This window comes from Diorhabda carinulata, chromosome 5 (genome assembly GCF_026250575.1).
Source record: "Diorhabda carinulata isolate Delta chromosome 5, icDioCari1.1, whole genome shotgun sequence".
In the NCBI taxonomy this organism is placed as follows: domain Eukaryota; kingdom Metazoa; phylum Arthropoda; class Insecta; order Coleoptera; family Chrysomelidae; genus Diorhabda; species Diorhabda carinulata.
Window position 1 is genome coordinate 12,407,251 of NC_079464.1, and position 15,547 is coordinate 12,422,797.

Sequence of the window (15,547 nt, forward strand, 5' to 3'; positions counted from 1 at the left end):
TTCTTATGAGTCGTTTTATTCTATTACTTATCATTATGAAACAGTTTAGATCCTTTGGGGTCGCTTTCCTAGCATTTTATTTCAGTTTATATCATTTTGGAACACTTAAGTTTGTTGTGGATCGTTTTATTCCATTACTTATCATTATGAAACAGTTTAGATCCTCTGGGGTCGCTTTCCTTGCAATTTATTTCAGTTTATATCATTTTGGAACACTTAAGTTTGTTGTGGGTCGTTTTATTCCATTACTTATCATTATGAAACAGTTTAGATCCTTTAGGATCGCTTTCCTAGCATTTTATTTCAGTTTATATCATTTTGGAACACTTAAGTTTCTTGTGGATCGTTTTATTCCAATCCATATAATTATGAAACAGTTTAGATCCTTCGGGATAGTTTCCCTAGCATTTTATTTCAGTCTATATCATTTTGGAACATTTCAGATTCTTGTGGGTCGTTTTCGATATCATTTCAGAACACTCAACAACGTTTTGTATCATTTTACAATCAATTTTTTCAGATCTATATGATTTTGGAACAGCTTCATATCATCATAGTGGAACATTTCAGATCCTTATAGATTATTTTGCAAACATTTTATTCCGTTCCATGTCACTTTAAAACAATCTAGATCCTTCTGGATCGTTTTACAAGCATTTAATTTCGTTCTTTATCATCGTTTCACAAGATTTCTACTTCACAACGTTTCTACACTGTTTCAAATTCAATTCTTCAGATTCCTCGGATCGTTCTACAAGTTATCTATTTCGTTCTATATAATTTTGGAACAATTTGGATTGTTTCAGTATTTTATTCCGTTTCAAATTATTTTGAAGCAGTTTAGATCCATTCGGATCATAAAGTTCTATACGAGAGTTGTTAAATGAATATTGAGATATGGCATCAATGCTGTGAATGTGTCAAATCTGACTTCCATTGATTTGAATCCATTGCTTTGAAAATAACAAAAGTAGCTTCACTTTGATGACTGTCACTTTTTTCTGACTAATCAAAATCTCATGAAATTTCACACATAGTATTTTAAAAGCTGGTACTTTATAAACGTCATATGGATTTGTCAATGGTAGCGCCTTCTCTTTGTCAATCACACGACTTCAGTTCTGGCCGCTAGAGACATGATAAAATAGTTCAACTATACTTTAAAACTGTGGTAATTGAGGCCATTTTTGTTTTACATAAACCAGGTCTGGAGATAATTAGAAGCATACATTTTTCTCTTAAAAACACTGTTATTCTATAATAACTCGTCGTAGATTTAATTGGAACGATGAGGAGGTAATTGCCTATTCTTATATTGATTTGCAACTAAATTTAGAAAATTCAGAATTGATTTATGGTATTGAAATATATTTCAATTTCGTACGAATATAGCAGGGTAGGAAATTGCTTATATTCCAAATCTCTTTGATGTTTTAATATTCTCAAGTATCTGAAAAGTCAAGTAAACATTCAACATTTTCCTCGATACGCAACAAATCGATTTTGATGTGCTAGGGAACTTCGATGTCAGCAGCTTAGAAACACCTCATTTACTCTAATACCAAAGACAAATACATGTTATGCGAGACGTTATTATTGTTGAGAAGACAGTGAGATGTGATTTCTCTTAATCACAGCTACAACTTCTTCAACTCAGGGTGAATAATTTGTATTTAGTCCAGTGAACAACGGTTTTTATCTGATTTCCGTACCTAAGAAAGCCATTCCTATGCCGATATGTGTTATTACATTAGTGCTGAATACCACCTCAACTAGGAGGCGCATTTTTTTGTTAAAACAAACTATAGGAGTTTTTTCGAAAACTCGTACACCGACTGCGGTCCACTAAAATTATGATCGTTTTGATTCCAGAGTGCCCTTAACGGCGAGCATTTTTTGACATCAGCGAATAGCCAGTAGTCACTGGGAGCCTGATCTAGACTGTACGGTGGATAAGGAAGCAATTCGAAGTGTAATCCGTTTAATTTAACCATCGTTGTCATCATTTTGTGAATCGATGCATTGCCTTAGATTTTTCTTCGTCATATCAGGTTGTTTTTCATAGATTCTCGCATTCAACAACTCTATGTAGTATTCGCTATTGATTGTGTGTCACTTTTGGAGATAGTTCTTCTCAGCTTACTGTTGTGTCTTTGAACGCTTCGGACGTGGTTCACCGGCTGCAGTCTACTCAGATGATGATCGTTTTTATTCTGGACTTAAGTGATGGATCCATGTTTCATGTATTGTCACATAGGGACGCAAAAAATCTGATTTATTACGTGTAAGCATGGCAAACACTGCTTTGAATCATTAGGGACGCGCATTTTTTTATTAAAACAAACTATAGAAACCGATAGAAATAAAACATTCTAAGAACAAATCACGGAGTTTTTTCCAAAATTCGTGATTGAAATTTTGTTACCATTGTTAAGTTGATTTATTATACTAATGATTAAAATGATTATTGATTCATAAGATTTTTTTCAGTATACACAACTTGTCAATATATTATTTGGAAATTGAATGTATATTATTCAATAAATAGTACTGAACCTTGCGGATTGTTAACGATTCACTTACCAAAGTTACTTGAAGCTAATTCCTATCATTCGACATGTCAACATCAATTCGAAGTATATTAGAGTTGAAATGATTTCACCTAGAAATAAAAAATTATTTTTGCTTCAAAACTGTAGATCTGACACTCCTAATTAACAATAGTTATCAAAGTTCGATGCATTAACAGACAGTTAAACACATTACTTCTATGAAAAAGCGAATGCTCTTGAAGTAGCTGAAAAATGGTATATGAAGACTACATATATATGAGGTGTGGCTATTACAGTCGATCGCTAAGGTCTTCTTCATCTTCATCGTACGCTAGGACTTAGACGCCCTTGTTGTGTAAGCTTTCAGTTTATTCTTTAGATTTCTACTACTTGTTATGTTCCTCCTACATATTTGAATGACATCAGTAGTTCTAAAATTTGATCGTTTATTGCGAATTTACATCTTCTCGGTTCTCTGGATACTGTAAAAGCTTTGGTTTTCTCCAAGGACATTTAAATGTTAAAAGCTTTCGCTGTTTCATTCGAATGAATTTGTCAAGACCACGAATATCCAAAGTAGTCGATATAGACTCATTTGAACTTTACCAGGATCGATATAAAGGAAAACACACTTAGCCAGTAGATAAAGTCCAAAATTTTACCCCTATTAATAAACTCAATGGCTAATCTGAAACTTCCAAGATACTATACTAGTTGATTGTTGTGAGTTGAAATTTTTCAATTTAAATATTTACTCAATTCAATATAAGAAACATTTTCGTCACCTCACAATATCAAATGAAACCTAAGTAAAGTCGTCTTTGGGGAAATAGGGGAGAAAGGAAAGGTGACAAATTATTTCTCTCCCACACGGTCCAAGCAGGGGCTGAGTTACTGATAATTACAAAATGATTTCATTAAAAAACAAACTCCAACCAAACAATAAACATTCGAATTTAAAAATTGAACCATTATACTAAACTCCTTTAAAAATATTATCTTTTGCTATTGGTAATGTTTACAAAAATGTTTCTTAAAAACAAATTTAAAAATTACTTGAACAAAACCAGTCCGATAAGACAAATTAGTTGATCTTGAAACGAATTAGAGAAAGTACTCATGAAATCTTAAAAAAATTGGTGGTTTCCATATGCACAACTCTATTACTAGAAAGTTTAGCAACTAAACTGTATTAATTTTTGTAGACCTAAAAAAGAAATTAAACAATTTCGAAATATTGGCATATAAAAAAGAATTTAACTTAAACCTAACTTTACATTGGAGGATTTCACCGTGAAAATAATTGTTTATTTTCTACTAGTTAGTCGAAGCTACCCAAAATTGCTTTTATATTCGGTCTTTTTTACCATTGATAGCTTTCTCATTTATGTGTACGTAAACTATTTCTAAAAATTCTCTTTTCCGTGTATTTGATTCTGTTTCAAGAATGTAGGTTTTTTTGACATTTCGTCTTGGTTAATGCAGTGAATATATTATTTTTTTTAGTCTATTTTGTAAATACTGAGATGTCTGCCCTATGTAGACAACATCACAATCAGTACAAGGTACTTGATATATAATAATAATTCGTTTGTTTTTGGGTGATTTTAGTTAAGTGAAATATTTGAATAATGTATTTTATCATATTTATTTGATTAATTTGATAGATGTTGGGAAAGTCCTTGTATGTATGGTGAGGAAAAATGTTTCATATTTTGATGTTTGGGTTCAGTTTTGTTTTTGAATTGATTTTAGTGTCTGTTTATCCTTTTCTTGAATAAGTTGTTTATCATTTTTTCCTGATAATTATTTGCTTTAAATGCAGTTTTTGCTATTTGAAGTATCAAAATTCGGGATCTGATAGTTGGATATCTCTATCAGCCAAACTTATTATCATTAATTTTTTTTGTGACTTAGGATGATACGAATGACATTAAGAAAATTTACTTCATTATTTTGTTCGATTTCGATTGTAAATTGAGGATTTTTTGGTACAACAGTGATTCAAGCATTTACAGAATGGGATATTCACGTTTTCTCAACACAGTTTCCTCAAGATCTTCTATCTGTTTATATATTTCATTTTTCTACCAAGATACAAGAAAGATATTTTGATACCTACTTCTCCAAATTTAAAATTATCTTATATGGAATTTACAAATATTAGCTTTCAACATGAATATCAGAATCACGTTTTATAAAAGTTTATGTTTCAAGTGATTCAACTATTTTTAACCGAATTCGTAACTCTAATTAGGAAATTAGAAAATAAATTGATGTATACAAAAATTAAAAGAAGTAAACTAATCACTAATTATTAATAAAACATTTTAAAAAATTTTGAAGAAATATGTCAGGAAAGAACTAGAACATTTTGAAAAAATGCAAAGCAAAAAGCATTAAAAAAATTGATGAACTAATATTAAAACAACAACCAGTTGTTAAAAAAAAGTAAAATGTAATCAAAATGGATGGAAAATTTAACTGATACTGATATACCAGATGAACTGATTAAAGTTTTATCGCAAGGTTCCAATTTTGCATAAAATATTTCTAGTGACAAAGAATTATCCTATACAAATTTCTTACCCAATATTGAATACAACACTAATCATCATCGAGACACAAAATAAAATAAGATCTGATACTTCTAACACCTAATTTTGAAAATAAATTTAAAAAACAACGGAACAATATTAATCTTCAAAATATAACTAAAACCAAAAAATTTATCCATTAAAACAGAAATCAGAAACAGAATTTTTGTAAGTCGATGAATCTAATAAAACTGTTGTTATTAAATCAGAAGATTATAATGATAAAACGATGAAATTATTGAATGACAAGATAACTTTTAAACAAATTAACCAGGACCCCACAAATTTATATGAGAAAACATTCGCGAAGAATTTTTTTATTTCGCGATCGGATGTTAAAAAATTAATGCCATACCCCCTAAAATATATGGTTTGCCAAAAATCCACAGTTAAAAAATATTTTAAAGAAGATTTCATACCAATGGATAATATATTCAAAACACTTGGCACTTCAAGAAAAAATTAAAGATATAAAAATTCTTGACGAATTTGTATTTATTTTGCAAGATGTAATTTCTTTCATAGAAGAACATTAAAGAATTTCAATATTTATTTCGAAACATATTTATAAAAGCTATAGAACTTAAACTTACAACAACATTTTTCAAATTGAACATACGAACAAATAGCATAATTAGTAATTGAAGATCTTGAGGAAACTGTCCTAAGCAAAGTTAATATGAAGATTCAATTCTTTTTTTCGATAAATAGATGATTGCATTACTGATGTACCAAAAAATTAAATTGAAAACATGAATAAAAAATTCAATTCTTATCATTACAAATTTACAATTGAAACCGAAGAAGAGAATACAATCAATTTTCTATATGTCACAATATATCAAATTAACAATAACATAAAAACAGTATGGTATACGAATAAATTAAATTTGGTCCTGAAGATATTTAAAATTGATCTTACGTCACAAAAAGTATTTAAAAAACCAAAAACTGGATTGAAATCAAATAATTATCCCGACAAAATGTTATACAGCATATTCATGAAAAGGATTAATCTATAATCAATTAAGTAACAAAACGTTTTTTCTAAGATAAACGGCTAAAATTTTGATTTAAATTTTTTTTGTCATCAATAACCTTTGTCAGAAAGGAAATATGCAATTTGAATTTTTGCATCCATATTTTATTTGACTCATTATCTAATAAATGAAATAACTGTGGATTATCCATTATTCACTTCAAATTCAAATATAAAAAATTACTTCTTATGCATCAATTTTTTCTCTTCATTATTATTTATCATATAAATCTTTAGTGATTTTAAGAAAACTGAACCTAATTATCATTATAAGAGAACGCTGAATATTATCTTCAATTTTTTAGTCCAGTTTTTCAATAAATCGTGTTAATTATTTTTAACTATTATCCAAATTAGACATAAAAAACGGGTGATTCTTTTGGTTTGAGATAGAATTAATGGGAAATTATTTAATGATCAAGCCAAATAACTCTAGCTAGAATATCGTAGCATTGAGATCCTCATTAAATAATGCCAGAAAAATAATTGCTTCAAAATAAGGACAATTTCCCTATTGTTTGGTATTGTTTGATTTTATATTTGTGCTTATTTCTATTATGTTATAAAATTAAAAAGCTTAAAAATCCAGAGCTTTTCAACCCACTAATTAGAGAAACTCTCATTTTATATCAATATTCAGTTGAGAGTACTAGAAAAAAAGTTTTAATTGCATAGTTTCCAATCGTATATTCAAGTTTTTTTTCCATATTTTAATGATATATTTTTAATTAGAAATATTCCGGCGCGGCTACGGATTGGTACTAATTTTCTAATAGTTAATTACATCAATATCAATTATTCATTTCTAGTAAGCGATTCAATTTTTTATATACAGCGTGTTTCATAAAAAGGTGATACCGTTTCTAGATGAAAAACTGAAGAATTTTTAGGGATCACTCGCTTAATAGTGTGAGGAGTTAAAGTGCAACAGCTACATCCTTATCATTACAAGTCCAAGAGCTCTTGCTAGACGATCTACCGGATTTGGATTTTTATCAAATATAACAAGAAAAGACAGTCCTCAATCCAAATTTTTCATAATGTATTTTTTTGACGGACAAGGCAACTTTTAAGCGATAGTATGGTTTGATGAGAATCCACATCACCAACACTCATTTAAAGGTAATGTTTAGGCAGCAACTTTTGGTAACAAGTTAATAGGTTATCACATTCTACTGGATTTTTTAAGCAATCACGCCAGATTCAACGAACGAACGCTCAAAAAATTGAATCGCGGTATTCTAGAACAGGAATCACATGAGAGGCTGAATCTATGCCCAACCCGAAACTAAACAACTTTGAATGTGAATGCGAATAATGTGTCTATGCATACGAAGCTGTGTAATGATCGACAATTTGGATCTTTCAAGACGAGCCAAATCTAACGCCTTGTTTTTGGTTTGTTCGCGCTCGAAGTACTTCGAAGGAAGTAGTCGCTTGTTTTCTCGGAATAACTGGACAGGTCGCCACAGTTCTATCATAGCAACGTAGAACAATCAATTTTGAATGGTACATCAGCATTTATTTGTCAGAAATGTTCTAAAAAATCAGAAAAACCAATTTCAGAAAACGACACCACGACAATGCGAATTATCACACACCATTTCGAACAAAACTGATTCTGATCAGTCAGAACATCGAATTGATACGTCCGCCGTACATTCCTCGTTTGGCATCCAATAATTTTTTCTTATTTCCCCAGATCAAAAATAAATGTCAAATTCAATGTTTTTTTTACACAGAAAGTGTTCGAATTATATGTTTTGGAGATACCTCAATCGTAATGGAGGAAATGTTTGGATATATAATTCAAACGCATGCGAATGTGTATTGATGTTAATGAAGAATGTTTTAAAAATCATGAAGCCATATCCTTCTTCCTCTTCAACGTATTGTAGGCTTAAGGCCTGTAGTTTCCAACTGGTCATCCTTGAGATGTTAATGTCCATGAATCCATCTATGGGTTTGAAGGTCCTCCTAAAGGTCGTCGTGTCCCTGGTTCACCGTCTCGTGCGATCTTTGCTAATCTTTCTCTGGTCATCATGTCCACGTATTCGTTCTAAACTCTACATTTTTGTCCCCATCTGACTATGTCCTCCACTTCACATTTCGTCCATTATCAGGTTGAACAGTTGCGGGATTAAAGAGTCTCCCTGTGGATGTGTTATAGGTTAAATGTCCTATGAATTCTATTATGGTTTTCGAAACGCATTTCTCCTTTAGGATATCTACTGCATCGCTTAGCCTTACTCTGTCGAATGCTTTGGTGAGATGTCCAATTATAAATATTTGTTTTCTTTTATCTATCTCAAAACTTGAGAAGCAGCCCTCGTAGAATGCGTTAAAATTGAAAGTTATAATCACATTAATACTGTACTTTCGATATTTAAAAACGAAATAAATAAAATTATTCGAACAACTTATTTTCATCCTAAATCATTGACACTCAAACTATGTCATAAGCTTTTAGAGACTCCTGCTAAAGTCTCAATCCTGATCATACATACAACAAAAAAATATTTGAAACTCATTTGAAAGTTAATATCCTGTATGGTCTGTCCTCTTTGATGGATCCAATTGTGGAAAACGTGATCTTCCTACCTTGTTAGTAAATCGAACACAAATGAAACTAGAAGCATTCCACACTATCTATTCAAGTATTGTGTTCATCTCCCGTTGCTAGTCTTTACAAAACGTCCGGTTTAGTGTCAATTCATCGAAATAATTCAACCCTTCAGAAGCATCTGTTAGTGTTCGTTCCCTATGGAGTTGGAGACACCGAATACATACGATCTATTTGTGTTTTAGGTGTATATTTAATTGTTTTCTTTTATAAGACACAAAATTTGTAACGAGAGCGAGAAAGTTTTTTGTTATTTTAAAAGTTTAAAAGAATATAATAAAATCATAAGTTGATCGATGAAACAACCACGTCCTTCGTATTTAGATATTTAGACAAGGTAGTATTTTATAATAAATAACTGAACCCTGTGTACCAATTATTTATTGAAATATGTTTCATTATAATTAATATAACAAATACCACGTATATTGAACCGATGCATTAGCAAATGCTACAAAACGAAGCTGCATAATTTGGATGAATCAATACATACAGGGTGATTCAAAAAAAGGTGGTCCCGTCTCTAGGAAAGATAGAAAATTAATTTGTTCACTAGATATGGGCGACGGTCCTTCTCAGTTGCCCACCCGACACAAGGTACTTTAATCCTTGTAAGAAATTTAGGTCTAACGTATAAACAACGTTCTCAACATCTTCAATGAACTGCTGACAACAAAATCACATATCATATAAGGTACTGTGTTCTATAAACAATAGAAATCATCTTAGCTCACTTAAGAGGGGTACAAACGTACACCAAGTGAACATTTTAGTGGTTTTTTGTCAAGTCACTCTATTACATACCTTTTTAAAAGATGGTAACTATTTACCTTTTTTCGTTAATTGTTTATGACAAAAATTCTGTTTGGGCTACTCTCATACCCCACATAGATTTTTTAAGTTATTTTATTTATTGAACTGTATAGATAAATGTCCTGGAATTTTGGGGGAATACTCTAAATGCATAAAGAGGCAGTTCTCTGTGAATCTCCGTATTATTTCATAAGAGTTTAAATTTGTTTCTATACACGGTGTCCCATGACGAGTTAAAACTATCTGTACATGGCAAAATACTCATGATAGAATCATAAAAATTTCTACATTCGGGTTTTTGGATAGGATAACTAAAATATTTTCAAAGATAACCGACTTCCAGTTCTACCGGACTCTAACTTTGTTATTTTAAATAGTATACACCCAGTATATTGATACATTTTTTAAATCTTCGTAAAATTACAGTATACTATCGTTTGGAAACTTTTTTCGAAAAATGCATAATTTTTAAGTTATTCATTTTTTTGTAAAAAAAACCGTTGCAGACCTTTATAAATGATTTTTTTACGAGAATACCCTTAAAGATATGATAATGGTTTCTATACGATTGCTTTAAGCAAAATCAGACGTATTTGAATCTATGTTGAAAAGTATTTTATTTTATACAGGGTATGTAAAAAAGTGCTCAAAACTTAACTTCATAAATATCAAACCTCTCAATTTTTTTAAATAGAACCACCTGGTTTTTTCTATTTTATTGCATTCAGGGATAGAAAATAAGACAAATTCATGCATACTTTCCTATACCTAAACCTCACCATTATCTATATATTAAATGTTTTCTGTAAATTTTTAGAGATGCAGGTGTGGCCCAATTTTATTTATTCGTTATTAAATTAAGAACAAGCCATTTCAATGATTTTCGAAACTACCAACAATTGACTGATGACAGTTAAATAAGTGTCATTTATTACAAAGCTTTAAAATAGAAAGAATCGGGTGGTTCTATTTATAAAAATAAGGAAATTTGACATTTATGAAGTTAAACTTTGAACACTTTTTATACACACCCCGTATAAAATGAAAAATTTTTCATCATAGATTTTGATATGTCTTACCTTGCTAAAAGCAACCGAAAAGAAACTATTTTCATATTTTTAAGAGTATCCTCGAAAAAAAATAATATATAAGGGTTTGCAACGGTCAAATTTTTAAAAAAAAAATTAATAACTCAAAAATTATGCATTTATCGAAAAAAGTTTTTAGACAAAAGTATACTAAAAATTTTACGTAGATCATAAAAATGTATTATACAGGGTGTTCTATTCAAAATAACAAGGTTACGGTCGACTTCCAGTAGAACTTAAATTATAATAAAATCCAGTTTAAGAGAATACTGTATTAATAAGTTCGATAGAATTTTTGTAGGATATTCGCAAGTGACAATATTATAGTATGCAAACGAAAACGAAATAAACTACGTGTAATTCAAATTATTGTCTGTATTTAAGGTATTCTCAGTTGATAATTAGGAAAAGTAATAAGACCTAAAGACGTTTTCGAGACTTTTCACGATGAAAAATCATCGAAAAATCCATTTCTAATACAGGAATTATTTTCAGTTCTTGTTCGCGTTTAAAGGTGATAGTATTTATGTAGTTATGCTGAAACATTCACCATTTCCTCTCAATGAAATTGATTTTCTCACTGCGTAATATTCAAAATATTTTGTAATTTATAGTACTTTTCCCATTCTTTATAAAATATGCACTTGATAATTGGAGCTATAACACGAAATATACATTTCTAGTTTCAAATATTCATAAATTATTCCCGTATCTTTTGCCATATTCCAATTCCGTGATATTTCATATACCTCCTCAATTTTCTCATATACTCAAGAGAGTAAACTCAAAGGCCCTCTAAATATCGGAAATATGTTTAAAGGATAATAATAAATTTCCGGTTTGAATGCAATTACGAAAATAGAACGTGTTCACTATAGGTTGATGAACAAAAACACCCCATTCATCGTAAAAATAAAGACTAATAAGGTTTTCCGTACACGATCATTAACCTATTATAATAAAACGATATTCAGTGGGTATACAAACTTCACAGATTTGATAACATGATTCGCAATAAAATGATTAAAATTTTCCTTTCATTCAATATTTCATCAAAGTTTTTCTATTTTGTAATTTCTGTCTGTTTAGTGTAATCTTCATTGCCTTGTTTTAGCTGCATTCCTCATGTAAAGTTAATTATTTTCCAAATATTGTTGGCTATTTTCTGCATCTAAGTCTTTGTCATCTACAAATTCTATGTTCTCAGCGTCATCTTTATTGACTGCATAAGATATTTTCCATTTCTTGGTCATACTTAATTGGATGTTGTAAGAATCAATATTAATTTCACTGCTTCCTTTTTCATTCTTACATGTAGTGGCACGGAAAATTCTTGAAACTGTATCTTGCTTTTCCAGCTTCTCCAAAGTAAATCAAAATGTATCTACAGTTAATAGGGTAGCCTTTCTTCTGCATAGTACTTCAACACCCAATTTAAATGGCTGTAGACTGTCAATATTTTTGATTTCGTACCATTCTTTATCCATAAATTTCATCTCAGATGCTATGTCGATAAGGGCTTTCTCAATACGTATTTTGAGACTGTAAAACCTGTCTAATATATCAAGCAAGCTGTTCCAGCGAGTGCAGCAGTCTTCTTTCACATATACTCTTCAGTTGGCAACCTTCAAAAAATCTTAACCAATTTTCAAACTTTTCTAATAATATCATTGTAGTCAGGAATCACTTCAGCTTGTCTATCGATAGTTATTGTCAAACCAAGCTCATCATTTATTTTTTCCACATTTTCTTCATCATGAATATCCAAAACAGTCATCGACTTTTTTGTAAGTTGTATATGTTCTTCGATCTTTTTTTGTACAGAAATCGACTACACTTAAGCAGAGCAAATTTGTTGATAACAAGATACAAGTTTACCATCTTGTACCATGACACTTGCAGCGTCAGTTGTCATGCCTTTAATATCAGTTTCAAATTCAAGACCAAAACTCGCCAAGCTCTCGAATCAAACCAAAATTGAAATGAGATTCTTTGTAATGAACATTTACGTTCAAATAACGGTGGTTTTTTTTAGATGTCTAGTCGTTTTAGATAAGCGAAAATCTTTACAGTTGTTTCTTGAGATGTGCAAATTCGATAATCATGTCATCTTCAACCGTGTTTGAAAAATTTTTAACTCTATGTTTAAAATTCCACTCTACTTTTTGTTGATATACGATACATATTTGGATTTGAATCGATTATATTTTGATATTTTTCTGACAAATTGTTTTTTTTTGCAAAATAATACTCTAAGATACCAATTGGTGAAGCACTTCTCATATGAATATCCAAATACCTAACCAAAGAGATTTTTTATTGATCCTTTCGTTCTTCCAGTGGCGTATTTACCATAGGGCCATAGATAAGGATTGCAATCCCGCACACTTTCCAATCCCCCGGGATTTTTGCTGGATTGACTTTGTAACAGCGGGATCCGGAATTAAAAATAATAAACTTTATTATGGTTATAATCAACTTTTTATTAGAAATACAACAATGAACAACGCTACATTCATTAATAAAAGGTTCAGAAAGATAAAGAAAACATCAATATTCCGTAGAACTTAACTAAAGTTAATTAAAAATATTAATTAAGAGGTAATAGTTATATTTAGCCTTTTGTATTGACACATTTTTTTCACTAAATAATTAACCGGAACGCTAGAAATATGAAATAATCAAATGATGAGTCACTTTATTCTTCAACCAAATAGAAGAGAGTTGTAGAGATTTTAATCCAGCTAATACAGCAATGATTAGTGTATTGTAATGTTTTTGTTATTTATTTATACGATTTCTATTTATGAGATAAATTAATAGACCCTGTTTCTTACGTATTTAATTTATTTAAACACTAGCTTATAATAATTCACTTATCACATCACTTAACTAACTTGAAATTTCCAGCACTTTCTAGTTTTTTTGACAAAATACCAATTCTTCGGTAGTTTTTCCCAGTTTCCATAGTCGCTAGGGTGCAGAATAATTTTTTTCTTGATGTTAAAAATCTGCTCATAGACCAAAAAACATTTCCATTGGTTTTGGTGTCAGGTTAAAATCTTTGTTTCTGGACTAAAATGTATATAAAAATATTTGTTTATTACAACATATATGATTTATTACAATGACACAATTAATTTTGAAATGCTGCTCGTTTCTGGCACGGTTTAAATTAAACACCTAATAGTAACTTCATTCAAAATATACGCGAGTGGAATACGGAATACACAAACTACAAAAACAGATACAGCGTAGAAACAATTTCACTAACAACGTTTGGAATAATTACGATAGTATTGGAAAGAGGATATCCAGAGGAACTTTTGGTAATAGATAGTTATTCCCAGCTTAATTATAGAATCCTGTATCGTTCGTATCATTAATAACAATGTTCAGGTCCACTTTTAATCTAATTTGAGGCTTTATAACTTCACAAATTTAGGCATTACTGGAAAAATTGTACTCAGATTGGAACCAGAAACCTAAAATGTGTTAGATCAAATGGAAATATTATTTTTAACATGCTTAGTTCCAGTGTTTCAGAAAAACATATAACTGAAGGACGTCCTTGTCCAGGCCTCCTAAAATGTGAACCGGTCTCTCGAAATATGCATCAATCTACCAATCTACTTTGTCTCTGTCCAACTATCTCGGCTATTCTTTCAGCTTCGCGTTCACTTAACTGCCTAACTCTATTCATTTTTTGTTCAACTAGTCTCGACTTTAACACACTTTGATTGACTAAAATTACTGCTGTCCACAAATCGGTACAACAATAGTATGAAAGAAACATCAAAATATGTTTAGAATTAAAATTTTAGAAAATTACAAAAACAGTTATTTGCTGATAAGAAATTTTGCTACATTTTATTGCTAACAAAAAAAATAGAAACCCAAAAGATAATGAAATAAAGGGTGGTGCGTTATTTATGGCCATGAGTTTATATTCACTAGCATTTATTAATCTAGAATAAGGTTATAACATAATCAAGTGGTGTTTATCGATTCATATGAATAAGAAAAAAGATTTGACATCTGCAGATTAAGAAGTTTACTACTAATTTTATTTCAAATCATAATATTATAATGAATAAGGTCATCATAAACATTCAAACTTGCACGAGCTACTTATACGCGTTCGCTAAGAAGAACTTGTCCATTCATGTCTCAGACAAAACTTTTAGCAGCACTTTCACTTACCTGGAAACATCACACTTATATTATGTAACGTATACTATACACTTAGATCTTTACTGATTTAATCTAATAAGTAGATATCGTTTATTATTTATTGTTTCTGTAGTTTACGAGTTGGAGTTTACGAGGAAAAAAAGCTTAAGAACTTCTGGTTTAGGGGCTGAGAGTTGAGGTAATTCAATTGAAAACCATTCGAGAACAATACCCATGTTACGTGCATTTCTAATTTTATGTAAATATAGGTAGCTTAATGTTTACGTTATGAATATGATATTTATTTCGCACCCTGTAGAATTTTAGAATTTCATTACATACTGTTACTTGAAGTTTGAGTATAATATTATCAGGCTGTTCGAAATTAAATATTACAATTTCGAAAATAAATGACTAAATGTTCCTTTTTAAGGCAATATTCATAATAATGTTTGATATAAACTCCGTTTCAAAATGGAGAATTATTATCCTATTATTATACAATTGCCACATAAATTAGCAATAACGGTCCCTATAAACGTTTAATAGGCCTTAAGCGTTAACCAACTGGGTTATGTTTAGTGTCCTTATTTCGTCTTCAACATTGTTTCGAAAGTAAAAGCAGACGGTGGATTTAAATATAATTAAAGCACAAGAAACTA

General features: G+C 30.3%; 1 protein-coding gene across 3 annotated transcripts in view; it reads right to left on the reverse strand.

Annotated features, from left to right (window-relative positions):
- Positions 1-15,547, reverse strand: part of LOC130894203 (uncharacterized) — a 94,379-nt gene that overhangs the window by 67,567 nt on the left and 11,265 nt on the right. For 2 of the 3 annotated variants that reach the window (XM_057800842.1, XM_057800840.1), the window contains exon 2: positions 2,584-2,662. The exons of the other annotated variant lie outside the window; for it this stretch is intronic. The gene's annotated coding sequence lies outside the window, so the exon portion shown is untranslated. The remainder of the gene's footprint in view (positions 1-2,583; positions 2,663-15,547) is intronic. 3 annotated transcript variants of the gene reach the window in all.